This window comes from Corvus brachyrhynchos, unplaced genomic scaffold (assembly GCF_000691975.1).
Source record: "Corvus brachyrhynchos isolate BGI_N302 unplaced genomic scaffold, ASM69197v1 scaffold84, whole genome shotgun sequence".
NCBI lineage: Eukaryota > Metazoa > Chordata > Aves > Passeriformes > Corvidae > Corvus > Corvus brachyrhynchos.
Window position 1 is genome coordinate 1,310,962 of NW_008237434.1, and position 6,897 is coordinate 1,317,858.

Genomic DNA, 6,897 nt, shown 5'->3' on the forward strand with positions numbered 1-6,897 from the left:
AGAAACGTGCGGATCCGGGAGGTCTGTGCGGCGCCCGTGGGCACGGGCAGCCCCGCGCCGGGGTGTTGTCCCGGGAGCTCGCTACCGGGCGCGCAGCGACAAGTCACACACCGGGGGAGGTGTGCTTTGTTTTATTCTAGTTTGCGCAAAGCAGGGAGCTAGGTGCTAACCCACAAAAGGCTAGATCATCAAAACTTTACACTATTTATACATTTTAACAAAGGCATCAGCATTCACTGACTATAAATTGCTTGATTTTTCCGTTAATTAGTATTCAACCCCCTATTTGCCAGTCATATCTCTCATTTGTCATGCTAATTGGTGCATAGGGACGGTTCTGCCCATTTGCGTCTGGGGTCTGTTTTGAGTAGGTGGTCGCGATTGCCCACATCTGGAATTACCTTTCCCCCAGTTACTGCTCAGTTCTGCTGGCTTCACTCGTGGTGGCTTTCATCCAGACAGACCATTCATCTTGGGATTGTCTTCTCTTTTCCTTAAAACAAAAAATTAGCCGAGCATACAACATTCACAATGCAATTGCTCAATCATTACTGTCCAGCTATGGCTACTGATTAACAACTAAAACAATTGCAAAGTTTGATTCAAATCTTGAGGGGCTTGATATCGAGGACAGGACACGTGTGGTGTGCACACACTCCCCAGGAAGGCAGGCACCCCCTGTGCCCCTTGGGATGGACATGCTCCCTGAGCAGCAGTGCCAGGGCATGGCCACACACATACCCACTCACAAGCGCAGTGCCTCAGAAAGACACCCGCAGTCACGGGTGCCACCAGCCACACAGCACAGCACAGCACCCAAGCCCTCCCAGCGCCTGCCTTGCACCCCCATTGCCCTCTGCTGCTGCTACTGTTTAGACCACCACATTTCTGGTGGGTGGGTGAGCGGTATTTTTGGTTGGTCACTGGTCCCTCTTCCTTTACACAAAAAGATATATGTTCCATTAGAAAATATGTGTTTTGTTCATAGTTCAAGACTACCTGAGGCCAACTTTGGGAAACATTCCTAACCAAAGATGGTTCTTAGACTGGCAACCTGCAAGTCCCAATTCTTCTCCATGTGCCACAATCAATTGTCACCACATTGGAACAACTCCTCCAATGTGTTTTTAGTGAATCCACCACAGGCTGCTATTTCTGATACTGCACTATCTGTGTAAATTGACTGCTTCCCCTTGATACAAACAGGCTGGCCACAAAGTGACCAAATATGTGAAGAAAAAATATAGTATGTTTTCCTTATCTGAGCTTTAGGAAATTGGTATTTAAATTGGGCTCTGCCTGCTACCATAAGCTACAAGCCTTCAGACTGTGAAATTGAATCCAAGAAGAAAGGCTTTTTCCATACCAGACAGTGATACTTCCCAAAAAAAAAAAAAAAAAGAAAGATACAGCTATTCAGGGAAATCTCCACATTGTTTTGAACTGGGCAAGCCACCATCAATGCAGCAGAAGGTGAAGAGGAACGTCACAAGGACCATGGCAATGTTTTGCCAAAACATCCCTCAGAGAAAGATGAAACAACAGGGACACTCTCAGGTTCCCAGCAGTATCCAAATAAGGTGACAGGGCATATGGTCTGGGCATTTGTCCTGTGGCTATGCCACATGTATAAGAAATTTCAGCAGAGCAGACAGCACTGCAACACAACACACACATTCTGTCACACTAAGATCTGAACGCAAACAGGTCACCCTCAAAGGCAGGAAAGATATGGGAGCAAGTCCCCACTGCAGTTGATTCATCTTCAAGCAAGCCAGTGGAAGAAAATAAAATCACACAAAAAAAGTCAGGATTGTCTGGGGAAAATCAGGGAAAATTCCTCCTGTGACCAAAACTTCAAAAAAGAAACACATTGCAGAAAGGGGACCTTGAAAGCAGGACAAGAATCTCTGCAGACAGGGAGTTTGAACATACTGAGGAACACACTGCTGCAGAGGAGCTGCACAAAACTGAAGATCTCTGAGATACCTTATCTGTATGCACATTTCACTGGTGCCAGAGATCCCAGCACTGCCAATAAATGGGGAGGTGTGTGGTGGGGAAGTGCTCTGGCAAGCCTGGTTCAGACAGAATGAGCAGAGCTTCTGTGTCATGGGTTGATGTGCCTCATCTGTGCAAGATCTTTGTTAAAAACAGTCCTCTAAAATACAGTTTGGGTTTAGAGAGAAGAGCCAGGTTTCTTAATAAGGCAACTTTCAGTGAGGGGTACAAATGTTAGTCTATATGCCACTCATGTCAGTGTTTATGCATGAACAGCCAGTAAGAACTTACTGGAGAGTGGGAAATCAAGTCATTTTTTTGGGAGGCATCTGTCCTATGAACTACCTCCCATCAAAATAATTAAGGATCTTTTTACTGGATTAGATCACAGGAAGTGTTTTGCAATACAGTGTTCAGTTTATTAGCACCCAGTGCAAATAAGACCCCCCCCAAGACCTGCCTGGATTTAAATCTGGATTGGTAGATTTGCGTGGGAACAGATATAAAAGGTGAAACACTTTGTAACTCAGAAATGGAGTTCTTAGCTAATACAGGTATCTCAAACACTCTCTTTCTACTGTCATAGCATGAGTATTGGAATACATTTTGAATTTAGAAAACCCATTCCTGTCTTTCATCCCTTCTAAGAGATTGTTAATAGACATCCGAAATAAAATTCATTAGAGACTGCTCAAAACAGAGGGGTTTTTTTGTGAACTACCAAATAATTTTGAATAGCAGGGAAGAAAAAGAAGGCTTTCTGCTATGGTGAAGAAGCCACGACACAAGGTAAGTAAAAGGAACAGGAATCCAGATGGCATGTTTTACCTCCTATAGTTGTGATGTAGCATACGGATACTGCTGGCCCAAGATCCCTGAACACATCAAAGTGGGTTGAACATATGGACACATACTTACAGTACAGCTCTGTGAGACCTCAGGTGCTGCCTACACATCAAAGGCAACAGCTTAATGCTTCATAGGGTGTTGACAGTCTCTCTCAACACCCTCTGTTAACAATAAAATGTGTGACCCTTTAAATTTTTAAAAACCCTTACGAGTTTGACAAGTGCTTGAAATTATTCTCAGTGAAACATCTATAAATTCAAGATAGCCACCTCACTAATGCAAAAATAATTTAGGAAAAACCCGTTTTGATATTTTAGACCTCAAGTCATCATTTTGAAGTAGTAGTCAGTCATTCTATTTCTATGGATCTGGTCAATTACTATCTGATTAGCTCTTCTGAAAACAAGAAGCATTTAAGTGGCATAAAGAATAACAGAAACAGTTTCCATCAAATTGTTTCTTCCCTCCACACGTGTTATCAATATCCCAATATACTTAAAAGCAAATCAAGCAGTACTCACTTCTATAAACTTCTAACCATGAACATACACTATGCTACAATAAAAATTAGTTTGTGTATTACTAAACCTAGTTTACAGTATTTAAAAATGCCAACATGCTTCTCTTCAGTTTTGCCATCAGAAAAACAGAACTCTATTAGACACCAACTGACAAGAGTAAGTTGATGAATGCCACAGGGAATATGGAAGCTCATATGCAAGCACAGATCAATTAATAATGAAAGGCTTTTGCTGGAGGTACTGACAAACATAGTTGGGAAACTTGTAGTAATTAAGATCACTTAGAGATAAGATAATTCAGCAGCATGTGACACCACTGCTGCTTAAGAGATGTGATTCCACAAATGTATGCAATGTGAATTTTTTTAACTTGGGTTTCATTTTAATAACCTAAAGGGTATTTTCAAATGCCTATGTGGATCATTCCTAACAAACTGAGATTAGTGAAATACCCATTCAAGTACTGGTGTTTTCCACATGAGAAACAGCAAAAGTCTAATTCACTTTTTTGGCTGCTAGAAAGGGAAGTTTCCATTTCACTCTTGCCTTTGAAGGTGGCACACTATCAGATACATTAAATTGAACCCCAAACCTAGCAGGCTCTTTGTTTTGTAAAGTACAAAACCATGAAAGAGCACAATCCTTAGGTAAGGAAAGTCATATTTGGGTTGTTAAATGTATCAATTGACACTCTGTATCACCTTTAAAAATACCACACCAATTTTACGTTGAGTGTTTTAGACATTCAGCTCATTCAATTAGCGTATTTTTAGGAATGAAAATATTTTCAAGAAAATACAATAAACTGGGATCTTAAATTTTATGCAATCATTTTTCTAAATAATCTTCTTGATAGCGGTTCTAAAATTTACTCTGCTTCTGCATTCCCACAAAGGCTGTGATAGCAGCAAATACCCCCAAAACACGTACCTGCACAGGAGGTGCTTGGTTGCTAAAGCAACTTACACACATCACAAACATGCCGTGGCTTGGAAAACTCTGCACTACCAAATATTTTTAATTAGAATTCAGATCTATCTAGTCAGCTTCTTTAAATGATTGTGTTATTGAAAAACAAGGATTTAGCAGTTCCTTGGAAAAACAGACAACTGTGCAGTATGTGACGCATAATACTGGGTGCCAAGGATACTGATGTTTCACCACACTAAACACAAGAACCTATATATCCTTGTGCCATGTTTCTGTATTTTTAAAATTAGTTCATTTAAAACAGATCAGCAAACTTTTGTGATCCTAACAGCGCATAGGCAGTTCGTTAAGAGCTGTCTCAGTGTGTTTCAAAGAGTCTGTACATCCATTCATCCCAAAAGTTCTTCAATGTGGAACCACTCAGCACTTTTTCTTCTTCACACACAACTGTGAGACAATGCTTGGATATCTTCATTATGTTAAGGTTACTATACAGAGATTCAAAATTATTTATTTAGATGAGAAAAGCAACAGAAAGAACAAGAGAATAAAGACAATTTCCCCAAGATTTTTGCCTGCCAGGTATTTAGTTGTAGAACTCGAGGGCTGTTATCGAGACCTGTGCTGCTTCTGTCTATTTAGACAGCAATCAGTATACACTCTTTTCGTTCCATTTTTCTTCATTAGAACTTTTATTTGGAAGTGGGTCTTGAACATTTTTTGCTACCTACATTAAGCAATCACTCAGAGGCACAGAAGTACTGCCAATTACCTAGTGAAATCAGCTGATAAACACTCAAGAGGCAAATTACAGCTGGGAAAATTGAAGTCTCCTAATTTACCAAAAGATTTCAAGACAAAAGCAAAACACTCCCCCATCCCCCATATCAGCAGTTCTTTATATAAGAGAGGTCTCCTGCCTTCCAAAGGGCAGTAGGAGAAGAAAAGGAAATAATACCCCAAGCCCCATCCAGCCTAAGAACCAACAAAGCATAAGGCGATTCCATAGACGCACAACTTGAACGAAGTCACTTTGGGGGTCTTTGTGATGTCATCTGAAATGGGAAATACACAGCTGCATCATAAAAACTGCAGCACAGCAGAAACACTACTTAAATACTCCTCAGAAAGAAAAAAATGGCAACACAACCAAATGCTGTGATACTGTCAAGCATTTTGGACCTGGGGGAAAGTTGTAGGCTTTCTCCTGCTTCTTCTTCACAAGCCCTTGGGTTCTTTACACAACCTCCTGTCTTTGCAGGGCTGCCACATCTCTCACATGTCCTATATAGGAGGCTGCAGGATAGAACATGCAGGTGTTTTCTTACTACTGTTGTTAATAGGAAAGTCAGCTGAGACCCTCCTTTTATCCGTTCCTTACCCTTTTTAACTTTAGTCTGCACACCTTAAGTTTAGTTTTGCCACTCTGAAAAGTGTTGCCATCTCAGCAAAAAGGTTGAAGGTCAGCTTTCACCTTCTTCACTGCTGGAGCACAGTTCTTTCAATAGTATTCATGAATGGAACTTTTATGCCATAAGTGAGGTCGTTTTTTCTCTAAATAACTATATATAACATTTTGTCAAGTACAAACTAATTCCAGTGAGCCATTGGGCTACCACAACATAAGAAAAAAAGCAGCTATTTGCTAATGGCCCCAGGAATTACCATGACTGCATGTATCAGTCTCCAGTATAAAATAACCTGCTTGTGCACACAGCGACAAAGACTCAGCTTGCGAGTCTTGTTACGCTTATTTAAGACGCCTCAATAACTTCAAGGTTTCATATACCCTCACAAGAAAAAAAAGTTACTTTTGTCTATACACACAAGAGCTGTGTGTTTATAGCACAAAGGTTTTGGTTTGTAACAATCAAGTATCTAGGAAGTAAACCAGACAGCTAGATATAAAAATCTATTTATCTATCTATCTATCTATCTATCTATCTATATGTTGTCAACATGCAGGTTCAAAAGAAGTTCTGCACGTATCTTCTTCACTCTTAGGTTAAACTCTTCACTCTTAGGTTTGCCATTAAAGATCTAAACCAGTTGTTTTATTTTCATTTCTTTCTCCCCTCACCTCTAACCTGAGGAAAGTTTCAGGGCATTAGAATTTCAAGAGCAGAAGAACTTAGTGACTGAGAAGGAAGAATACCAGAAAGAGTACTACTAAACCTCAGAGATGTACAACTTTCCAATCCAGAAACAGATAGAGCACATGTAGCAAGAATGACAAGACTATTTAACAAAAAAAAACCACCAAAACCCCCCTCAAAAAAGCTCCAAACAGAAACATTTACAAGTACAATTAAAAATTTATTTTTCTCTTTCTGTATTGAAGTGAGTACATGTTTACACACAATGTGACCAAAAAAAAAAAAAAAGTGTTACCAAAAAAAAAAAAAAAGTGTTACCAAAAAAAAAAAAAAAGTGTTACCAAAAAAAAAAAAAAAGTGTTACCAAAAAAAAAAAAAAAGTGTTACCAAAAAAAAAAAAAAAGTGTTACCAAAAAAAAAAAAAAAGTGTTACCAAAAAAAAAAAATCATCTGCATACTAAGTAAGTACTAACTAAGATTGCAATTGTATTTTCCTTTAT